The sequence below is a fragment of the Tachypleus tridentatus genome, chromosome 1 (assembly GCF_004210375.1).
Source record: "Tachypleus tridentatus isolate NWPU-2018 chromosome 1, ASM421037v1, whole genome shotgun sequence".
Classification (NCBI taxonomy): Eukaryota; Metazoa; Arthropoda; class Merostomata; order Xiphosura; family Limulidae; genus Tachypleus; species Tachypleus tridentatus.
In genome coordinates this window covers 113,560,914-113,573,241 of record NC_134825.1, presented here as the reverse complement: position 1 = coordinate 113,573,241, position 12,328 = coordinate 113,560,914, and positions in this window count along the sequence as shown.

The following is a 12,328-nucleotide window of genomic DNA, read 5'->3' as shown; positions in this document are numbered from 1 at the left end:
TTAATACGCTAAGCCTTTCAGACTACGTGGTGTTCGATATAAATTAATACGCTAAGCTTTTCAGACCACGTGGTGTTCGATATAAATTAATACGCTAAGCCTTTCAGACCACGTGGTGTGCGACGTGGAAAATACACTAGGCCTTTTAGACTACGTAACGTGCGATGAAAGTTAAGGTACAAAGCCTTTTTGACCACGAGTTATTCAATGTGGTATTCTATGTAGAAGATCATACTAAGCCTTTAAGACCACGTGGTTTTCGATATAGTAGTATTTCACAGCACATGGTTTTCGACTCCAGGAGTTCACACTAACTTTTCTTACAAAGAGAAGTATGGTGTTTAAGAAAGCGCTAAGGTTTTCAACCCACACATTATTCTAAAAAAAGTGGTAATTATCATACTGATTTTTAGCAGATTTATAGGGTGGGAACATGATTTGTGAAACATCAAAAAGTCGCTTTGTTTACAGTTTACTCCGCCATATTGGACGTAAAGTTTTTACGTTCTTTTTAGGTGAAACAAAAGACAATTTATTTTTCTATTTTTTTGTGTTCTGAGACACTAAATCATCTTAGCGATGGACGTGGAAAACTGAATCATTTATCAAAGGCAATATTTACGCCACTGACAACTTGTAACTCTTTGTTAAATCGTGGACTACAACTGGAATGTTGTTAGAAGGGAATGATTGCTGTCCGTTGAATGAAAGATGATGTTTTGTGACGTCACGTGTGAAACCTATACACACCTTTAGTAAGGTGCTATATCTTTCAAGAAGCATATAAAGTGCTCAGTGGGGTGCCGGGTGTGGCTCAAGGGTGTCAAAAGTTGTAATAATCTTCGAAACTTCGCTGATGACGCTACAAAAGCTGTTCTTATCTTTCTGGAACATCTCGCATTGTAAAGAGTGACGTAGAACGAGATTATTCAAAGACAAGAAGTGCTTGGACATCACGAGCACACTTCAAATGGAGGACAGATATCCACACTGTAGCCAGAGGTTTAAACGTTTTTACTATGGTATTTCCAAGATAGGACATGAAAAAAAAAATTGTGATTCTTACCTGAAGGGATGATTCACAACCACTACATGCCAAGGAATCACGATACGAGGTTTTTATGATTTGAATATAGGTCTATACACATGACGTTACTAGAAAAGATAATTTATGTTATGTTGTGTATTCCATGGTTTGTTACGTGAAGGGAATACCAGTTCTATAATTAAGACAAATTTTATTACTGGTATCTGACTTCCTTCTCGTGTTCTGTTAAAACTCTTCCCTTGGACTTCCTTCTCGTGTACTGTTAAAACTCTTACCTTGGACTTCCTTCTCGTGTACTGTGAAAACTCTTCCCTTGGACTTCCTTCTCGTGTTATGTTAAAACTCTTCCCTTGGACTTCCTTCTCGTGTTCTGTTAAAACTCTTCCCTTGTTTACTGTTAAATCTCTTTCCTTGTTTAACGTCAGAACTTGTCCCTCTTCAACGTTCAGTTTGAATTCTAACACCTTTAACCTGTTCAGTGCCGTAGACGAGATAACTCGTCCAAGCCGATCGGTAACACAGTGCCACGGACGAGTTAATTCGTTCTCAATAATATCTAACTTCAACGCTAGATGCCAGCACCATACATGCATTTGACCTACTTACAAATTGTTTCACTTTCGATCCAAAATGGCGTCACGACAAAAAGTTACAAAATGAAGAAGTATTAGAGTTGTATTGTAGCAGCTGAAATACTTGACAGTCAACAGGTTAAAATTATCTTAAATTCTAAGTTTTATATATAAAAATTTCAGAGACATCGTGAGTATATATATATTCTTTGATTAAGTCCAAAGTCTAATAACTTTTATTTTTTATTCTTCTTACACATTCTATTTTCAACTTTGTCAGAGAGGTGGCGTTTCTTTATATATATTAACTTGCTTATTAGGTTAGATTTTCTAATTCAACGTTTAATTGTTTCATCTATATCTTAATAGTATTTTTACTCACCGACAGGTGATAAACTTTAGGGTTAGCCTAATATTTTGTTAAATGAAAATTAGGTTGTACATTAATACTTTTGAATTTTTTGTATAAATACAAAAATTTCTAATTTTCAAAGCTGGCAGTACAATTCTTATGAAAATATATCAGGCCATGAAAAAACTTAAATAAAATATATTTAAAACTCTATTTTAATTTCAGACCTCTTAGGTTTTGTAATAAAACTGATTCAGGCTTTGGTCGCTTTTGTACCACAAAAAACACCTCGACTATTTAGTTTAAAGTAAACCTTAACCAAAAATTTGCTATCATTATTTTATTTACTAAGTGGTTTCTTTTGAATTTCGCGCAAAGTTAAAGGAGAACAACCTGTGCTAACCGTCCATAATTTAGCAGTAAAGGCAGCTAGTCATTATCACCCACCGCAAACTCTTTTACCACGAATAGTGGGATTGACCGTTACGGTATAACTCCCCCACGGATGAAGGAACGAATATGTTTGGTGTGATGGGGACTCGAACCAGCGACTTTTGGATTACGAATCGAATGCATTAACCATCTGGTTATGCCAGGTACTTACTAGCTGTGTTGTTAATTTAAGTGCGTGTGTTTGTGTTTTTGTATATAGCAAAGCCACATCGGGCTATCTGCTGAGCCCACCGAGGGGAATCGAATCCTTTATTTTAGCGTTGTAAATCCGTAAACATACCGCTGTACTAGCGTGGGAGGCTGTTTATTTGAAGAAAAACCTTTAGGTTATTGACGTACTGAGTCCATAACCCTATTTCATTATTTAAATAATAGTAACATTGTGAAGGGTTTTGAATTACTTTACCAAACACTTTAATTCAAATGAAAACATTTAAGCAAACGGAACTTCTTACTGGCGGAATGTTCTTTTTATAGAAAAAAATTTCATTGCTTTACAACTTCCAGTGTCTCAGAGGTTCACTCAGTCTAGATAGGACAGGTATATAAACCACATTCAGGTCCTGAATAAACGGAAGACATTGAAACTTATCTGGGATTGTGTGAAAACGAAACATATTTAGTTTTATAAATAAAATAACAATATTTTTTTTTTACTTCAAATAGCTATAGCCTTTTTCCAGCAACTAGGAAACAGTTTTAAAACCATTTGTTTTTATTTAAAAGTAAATCTTTAGTTACAGGTGATTGTTGGAGTTTCATTTTAAATGTTTGTGTTAAATGTTGGATAATATTTTATGTTATTTGTAAGATTTGTTTGTTTGTGTGTTTTGAATTTCCCCACAAAGCTACACGAGGGCCATCTGCGCTAGGCGTCCCAAATTTAGCAATGTAAGACTAGAGGGAAGGCAGCTAGTCATCACCACCCACCGCCAACTCTTGGGCTACCCTTTTACCAACGAATAGTGGGGATTGACCGTCACATTATAACGCTCCCACGACTGAAAGAGCGAGCATGTTTGGTGTGACCGGGATTCGAACCCGCGACCCTCAGATTACGAGTCGAATGCCTTAACTCACCTGGCCATGTCGGGACTATTTATAAGAATTATTTTATAACACTTTAAATTCTTGTAATAATTGTTCAATATTAGGGTTAGGATGTTTAAATATTTATTGTGTTATTTAAGGTCACTATCTGACACCGATAGTAGTTCGTTCTGCATTAAACCAAATGGTAAACATTTTAATATAACAACCAAATAGATAATATTAATTATAATCTTACAGATGTCCATGAACCTTGTTTTAGCCAGAAGGGTAGGAATACCCTAGTGATTATATAACGACTATAAATCTGTGGTGGGCAGAACATAGACAGCCCATTTTGTGGCTTTGTGCTTAATGATAAACAAAGAAATATAGATATTTTAATATATGTATATGAATCAGGGAAGAAGACTAGAACCATTTTAAACAAATGAAACAGAGCTTCGAACCAGTCTGGACAAGCGAATAATAGGCTGGAACCAACTTGTAAAGGTGTAGGATAGGTTGAACCCAGTTTGTACAAGTAAAGGGAGAGGTTAGAACCTGTTTGTACAAGGGAAAGGAGAAGTTGGAACCAGTTTGGACAAGTGAAGATGAGATTGGAACCAGTTTGGAGAAGTTGCTCTGTTACATGACTACAAAGCGAATTGTTTCAGAGTACGTGATGGTTTACGAGATTAGAGACAGTCAGGTAGTAGCAAATGATAAAATAAATCATTGATTAGGTCTGGCATGGCCTAGCGCGTTAAAGCGTGCGCTTCGTAATCTGAGGGTCGCGGTTCGCGCCCGAGTCGCGCCAAACATACTCGCCCTACCAGCCGTGGGGGCGTTATAATGTGACGGTCAATCCCACTATTCGTTGGTAAAAGAGTAGCCTAAGAGTTGGCGGTGGGTGGTGATGACTAGCTGCCTTCCCTCTAGTCTTACACTGCTAAATTAGGGACGGCTAGCACAGATAGCCCTCGAGTAGCTTTGTGCGAAATTCCAAAACAAACAAACAAACAATCATTGATTTATGACGACTCTGACACCACATCTGTTGTTGAAGGAAGTGTTCATCAAACATCATAACAACAATTACTGTAATTTAAGAACAGCCACAGAGGTAGTCACTCAGTGGACTTCATATCGTTTTAAGTGTGGAAAAATGGTTGAATGTTCCCAATATTATAACGTGCCTCGAGCTGTGAATCCAAGGTTTCTTGTTCACAAGTCCTCCTGGGGGAGGGGTTTTAGTGTGTTATAAGAGTAAGAATCAAATTATTATTTTAGATCAGACAAAATCATCCTATGGGCCGTGGGTGTTGGCGACACCACCTTCCCTCCAGCCCATCAGCCTTGAATTAGATACGAAAAAATGTTTGGGATAAGTTAATAAAAGAATAGTTCAAGAGTTGGCGGAGGGTGATAGTGACTTGCTACCTTCCATCTGTTCCTAAACCGCTAAATTAGTGACGGTTAGCGCGAAATTCCGAAAACAAACGAACAAGTGTACGTTCAACATACTATATATAGAGAACTATGTCATTTATCTGTGATATTCTAAAGCCTGTTAGGTAATACTCGTCTCGATTTTGTGAATTATAGACTATAGGGAAACAGCTACTTTAAAGCACCCATAGCCAACGCTTGGGTAATTGTGATCGAATAGTAAGAGTTAATCTTTGCTATTGTAATATATGTATAGTTCCAAAGCGGGTAGCCCTGTTTAGGGCAATGGGACATGAACCATGAGTCATCGGATTCACAATTCAGCACGTTAACTGATAGGTCACGCTTGGCACAGAATAAGAGCATAAAAATGAATATGTTTATATATTACTAAAACGCGTTGCTTGTCGTGTCCTTTGATGGTTGAGTGTTTCGACATCTTGTGATTAGCCATTATGTAGAGTTGATTTTTAACCCACATAATGTAAATCAACCTGTGAGAACAGTGTTTCTCATCTCGTAGGATAGTGACCACCGAAGCAGCTGAAGCCACTCCCAGAGAAGTTGATCACACCCAATAATTGTGAGTGAAGGGTGTGAACATGGGAAAGAAGTACAAACGTTTTGTTACACCCAGCAACCCAGCGGTCATAATTAAAACCATCTCTCTGATCATTCCAGGTTTTCAATTGGTAGCGCAGACCAATCTTGTTTTTGTTTGTTTGTTTGTTTTGAATTTCGCACAAAGCTACTCGAGGGCTATCTGTGCTAGCCGTCCCTAATTTAGCAGTGTAAGACTAGAGGGAAGGCAGCTAGTCATCACCACCCACCGCCAACTCTTGGACTACTCTTTTACCAACGAATAGTGGGATTGACCGTCACATTATAACTCCCCCACGGCTGAAAGGGCGAGCATGTTTAGCACGGCGGGGTTGCGAACCCGCGATCCTCAGATTACGAGTCGCACGCCTTAACACGCTTGGCCATGGTGGGCCACAGACCAATCTGCCCTGAACTATATTCAGACCATGTAGCCTAGCGGAGAAACACCTCATTACGTTAATGAATTATTGAAGATATAGTGTCACTCGTTACATTTTACTCACTCCCTCGTCCGTCTGGTTTAGTATCCAATTAACAGGAGTGCCACTCGTGTCAACACTTCGGTTAAAGATAAGTAAACCAAATACCTTGTAAGGTGAGATGACGTCAAAAGGTAAAAATTCACAGAAATACGTTGTCCAAACATCTTCATATTTGCTTCAGTGCCTTCTGGCAGCTGGAATACCGAACTGAGATGAACTCTATCGTAAAATTAGTTCATGTTCAAAATAACTTTAAATAACCGTGTTCAAAGGATTAAAAAATAGTCCTTAATGAGTTGTATTGATTATAATTCCCATGAAATTATGATTTCGCCAATTTAATCGCGAAAAGTGGTTTTTCAAATGAAAATTGCACCACCTAGCGAGCAGACTTTGAATTAAAAATAATTAAAACAGTGATTGATATGTAATAGGAACATCATGGGTTAGATAATTAGAATAGTGATTGATATGTAATAGGAACATCATGGGTTAGATAGTTAACACAGTGATTGATATGTAATAGGAACATCATGGGTTAGATAATTAGAACAGTGATTGATATGTAATAGGAACATCTTGGGAGAGATAATTAAAAGAGTGATTGATATGCAATAGGAACATCATGGGTTAGATAATTAAAACAGTGACTGATATGCAATAGGAACATCATGGGTTAGATAATTAAAACAGTGATTGATATGCAATAGGAACATCTTGGGTTAGATAACTAAAACAGTGATTGATATGCAATAGGAACATCATGGGTTAGATAATTAAAACAGTGATTGATATGTAATAGGAACATCATGGGTTAGATAATTAAAACAGTGATTGATATGCAATAGGAACATCATGGGTTAGATAATTAGAACAGTGATTGATATGTAATAGGAACATCTTGGGAGAGATAATTAAAAGAGTGATTGATATGTAATAGGAACATCATGGGTTAGATAATTAAAACAGTGATTGATATGCAATAGGAACATCTTGGGTTAGATAACTAAAACAGTGATTGATATGCAATAGGAACATCATGGGTTAAATAATTAAAACAGTGATTGATATGTAATAGGAACATCATGAGTGAGATAATTAGAACAGTGATTGATATGCAATAGGAACATCTTGGGTTAGATAACTAAAACAGTGATTGATATGCAATAGGAACATCATGGGTTAGATAATTAGAACAGTGTCTGATATGCAATGGGAACATCATGGGTTAGATAATTAAAACAGTGATTGATACGTAATAGGAACATCATGAGTTAGATAATTAAAACAGTGACTGATATGTAATAGAAATATTTTGGGTTAGATAATTAAAACAGTGACTGATATGTAATAGAAATATTTTGGGTTAGATAATTAGAATTATTGGTGATATCTCACGGGACCAGCATATAATGAATAGATAAATGGTGCCCATCCCCAGGGAAACCTGTATCTTTATGATCTGACCCTGTAGTCAGTGATATTGACATGTCATGCGATATGGTTCACTTGTTCTCTTATTTTCATTAATGTCGTAAGTTTATGTTTATTATTTTTTTCTGATAGCCACAGAAACTGTTTAATTATATTCAGATCTTTCTCGGGTTGCACCTTGTTTTGTTTTGAATTAAGCATAAAGCTACACAATGTACTCTACCCATCATGGGTATCGAAATCCGGTTTTTAGCGTTGTAAGTCCGCAGACATACCGCTGAGCCACTAAACCTGTTCTTCTTTGAGTTTAAATTTCACTCAAAGCTTCCCGAGTTCATCTTCTCCAGACATCCCTAGTTTGAAGTACCAGGCTAGTGGAAAAGCAGCTAGTTAACATCACCCATCGCCGACCTCTTTACCAACAAAAGATGGAATTAAAAGACATATTATAACGTACCAAGGAAAAGAATGATCAAGGACGGGATTCGAACCCGGGGCTCACAGTCGAGTGTCCCTAACCATAAAGCCACGTTGGACCAACATTTATGAGAGTTTTAATTGTTTTATTTTACACAAAAACAGGGCCCACTTTTCGAAAGCTCTCGCGTTTTTCATTTATGGCCCGGCATGGCCAAGCGCGTTAAGGCGTGCAACTAGTAATCTGAAAGTTGCGGATTTGCATGCGCGTCGCGCCAAACATGCTCGCCCTCCTAGCCGTGGGGGCGTTATAATGTGACGGCCAATCCCACTATTCGTTGGTAAAAGAGTAGCCCAAGAGTTGGTGGTGGGCGGTGATGACTAGCTGCCTTCCCTCTAGTCTGACACTGCTAAATTAGGGACGGCTAGCACAGATAGCTCTCGAGTAGTTTTGTGCGAAATTCCAAAAAACCAAAAACAAAAAAAAATTTTCATTTATATTCAGTTTTAAGAAGTAATTTTCAGGTAAATGTTCCCGAGCATTCTAATGTTGATGAGACACTACGTATTTACGCACATATGCAATACACAATTTTAAAAGAATCCACCAATTAGAAATAAGTTCAACAGCTTTAAATCTTTCACGTGCACGTAAACACATGCAAATTTTCTGCTTTAGAAACCTCAATAGAGGAGACCTTCAGAAGAGGGTAGTTCAGAAGGACCTTTAACAAGCTGTTTCTATTATCTTGAATTATAATCAGTGTCTTTCAGAATGTTCCATTTACATACAAAGCATATTTCTTTGTTAGTGTGGAAACACAAAGCAGTTGTCTTTGAAATACTAATTAACAGAAATATGTATTCATGTCAGAAAACTTATCTGATTAGGGAAACAAATTTTGTTTTTGGCAACAATTGTTATTTGACTACGGAGCATTTCTTCAAATTATTTTCGCACCTTGAAAATACTTAGATTGTAAACATATACACGTATGTAACGAAAATTACTTTGATTTAAATTGTTTAATTTGTTTGTTTTGTTTTGAATTTCGCACAAAGCTACTCGAGGGCTATCTGCGCTAGCCGTCCCTAATTTAGCAGTGTAAGACTGGAGGGAAGGCAGCTAGTCATCACCATCCACCGCCAACTCTTGGGCTACTCTTTTACCAACGATTGGCAGTCACATTATAACGCCCCCACGGCTGAAAGGGCGAGCATGTTTGGTGCGACGGGGATGCGAACCCACGACCCTGAGATTACGAGTCGCATGCCTAAACGCGCTTGGCCATGCCGGGCCAAATTGTTTAAACATAAGTTTGTTGTTTTGAATTTTGCTCCAAGCTACACGAGAGCTATTTGCGCTAGTCATCTCTAATTTAGCACCACCTACCGCCAACTCTTGGGCTACTCTTTCACCAACGAATAGTGGGATTGATTGTAACTTTGTAACGTCCCAACGGCTGAAAGAGCGAGCATGTTTAATAACGTACTCTGGTAAGACAGTGGAAAGGTTTCGGATTTACAACGCTAAAATCTGGGGTTTGATAGCCCTCGTGTAGCTTTGCGCGAAAATAAAAAAACAAACACATAGATATTATTAAACGCACAGCTACACAGTGAGATATCTGCGCCATGCCCACCTTAGATATTGAATGAAGATTTTTAGCGTTATTAGCCTATTATAACGTAAATACAAAGTAAGTACTTTCTCATAATAAAATTACCAAAAACAAATACATATTTTTTTTAATTTCAGACAGCCCTTTAGTGGTCTTATCACGACAAAATCTGAGACGTGAGGAGTACAGCACAAACAGCCAATTCTGTAGCTTTGTCCTTAACAACAAAAGAGAAAAACACTTCGGACAACATGGTCATCTTGTGGATTTTCTGGAACATCATCCTTGGTGAGGGGATCTTCACGTGTCGTAATCCCGGGAACATTTGTTTGTTTTTAGAATTTTCGCGGACTGCTGCGCATATGCTATTGCAATATAGTCGTTCTAATTTTGAACCAATAGACCAGGAAGAAGGGGGCCTGGTAAACTCCACTAGACCAGGAAGAAGGGGGCCTGGTAAACTCCACTAGACCAGGAAGAAGGGGGCCTGGTAAACTCCACTAGACCAGGAAGAAGGGGGCCTGGTAAACTCCACTAGACCAGGAAGAAGGGGGCCTGGTAAACTCCACTAGACCAGGAAGAAGGGGGCCTGGTAAACTCCACTAGACCAGGAAGAAGGGGCCTGGTAAGAAGGGGGGGCCTGGTAAACTCCACCCACCGTCAGCTTTCGAATGACTCTCATCTGACCAAATACTGGGACTTGGTAGGCACGGCCTACAAATGTGAAGAGAGTTGCTAAGGAAACCAGACTCGAACCATGCACCTTTGGACTCTCAGTCCTAGCACGCTGACAACAAAATTACGCCAGTTTCCTTTTGAAACAACCCATTTTTTTGTTTGTTAGTTCACGTCACGATTATGGACATGACTGGAAGTAAGATGAGGTTCAAAACAATAATTTTGACGTTTTTTATTGTATATTATTCATTGTGGTGACATCGTGATATTTACAATTGGTTCAGAACTAGAAACATTGTACGACACAAATATTATTACTGTGCTCGTGTTCTAACGTTGAGCAAAGAACAACAATCGTCTTGTGTTTGTACGAAACATGATCTGTTGGTGAATCAATGTTTTGTTGATTGTTAACGAGTAAGGGACACAGTACATTAATTAATTATTAAATGAAGTTTTAATACGAGTAGGGGACTTAGCGACACAGTACATTAATTAATTATTAAATGAAGTTTTAATACGAGTAAGGGACTTAGCGACACAGTACATTAATTAATTATTAAATGAAGTTTTAATTATAACTTTAATCAGAGCAGTCTTTTTTCTTTATTTGTGGCCCGGCATGGCCTAGCGCGTAAGGCGTGCGACTCGTAATTCGAGGGTCGCGAGTTCGCGCCCGCGTCGCGCTAAACATGCTCACCCTCCCAGCCGTGGGGGTGTATAATGTGACGGTCAATCCCACTATTCGTTGGTAAAGAGTAGCCCAAGAGTTGGCGGTGGGTGGTGATGACTAGCTGCCTTCCCTCTAGTCTTACACTGCTAAATTAGGGACGGCTAGCACAGATAGCCCTCGAGTAGCTTTGTGCGAAATTCCCAAACAAACAAACAAAAAAATCTTTATTTGTTTGGAATAAAGCACAAAGTTACACGATGGGCTATCTGTGCTCTACCCACCACAGGTATAGAACATCCAGTTTGCAGCTGTGCAAGTCCGCAGGCATACCGCTGTGCCACTAATAATTAGCGTAGTTAAATAAATATACTTTTCTGACGTTCTTATTGCTAAATTTATTTTATCATGCATGAGAGAAACAGGTCATACGTTGACCTCTCAGAAACTGTTCTGTCATAATCCCCTTTCTTGTTATTTTTATTAAATCGAATTGATTAGTGCTGCCACCTACATATTTATCTTGGGCCTACAGGTAAATCTAATTTAATATTTCATTTTGATCTTATATTAATAACGTTTCACATTTTTCTAACATTTCCGGAAGTTGATTGTTAAACCACAACCACGTGGTTACCACATATTGGTTGCTACTAAATAAACCATTTGGTTTTATGTTCGGCAGAGGTTGACATATATATATATATATATGGATTACACTGACTCTTTACTTCTTTGTATACTGAACTCCAGTGTGGGGGGAGGGGTGAGGAATTTGTTCGTCATGTGCTCAAATAAGTTAGCGAATTTTGGAGAATAAATAGTTAAAGAAACAGAACAGTAGTTTAACATATCCGATAATCAAAATCTACTTTAATTTCAGGAGGGCGTTTATTTGATGCCAATTTTGATGTTGTTTTAACTTTATCAGGGCGTCTAATCTTACGGATTGTGTTTTTCTTTCTCGACTGTTATGACTTTGTATTGAGATTGTATCAGAGAAAGCAAACACGTTTTCAGCACTGCACCTGCGCAAGAAGCGATAATATTACAAGTTCTAGAGAAGATTGGGTAACACAAGTTTCCTTTATTGTGACTTAATTAGGCCTAAGGATAACTATAGGTTTCCATGACATAAGGACGATAAGTTACACTTCCAGACACTAGGGTGCTGTTATTTCACTTCCTAGATGATTAATTACAACTCTCTCTGCCAGAGTTTGTCAGATGAGATTGATGCCTTTGTTATATTGAATTAATAGCATTGGTTCAACTTGTTTTCAAGTTCACAATCGTTAGATGTGATGTCATACTTTGAAGATAACCGTAACTTACATAAACTGAGCTGTGGTGAGTGTCCTCGGCCAATGAATGAACTTGCACAAACCCTTCGAGACAATAATAACCTCATTTCGGACTGCATAGTGGGATGTTTATGTTTCGTTGATCACGGCATATTACGCCCTCTTGTGGCAAGGAGCGAAGCTCTAATTGAGTACTGTTATGCGATTATCTG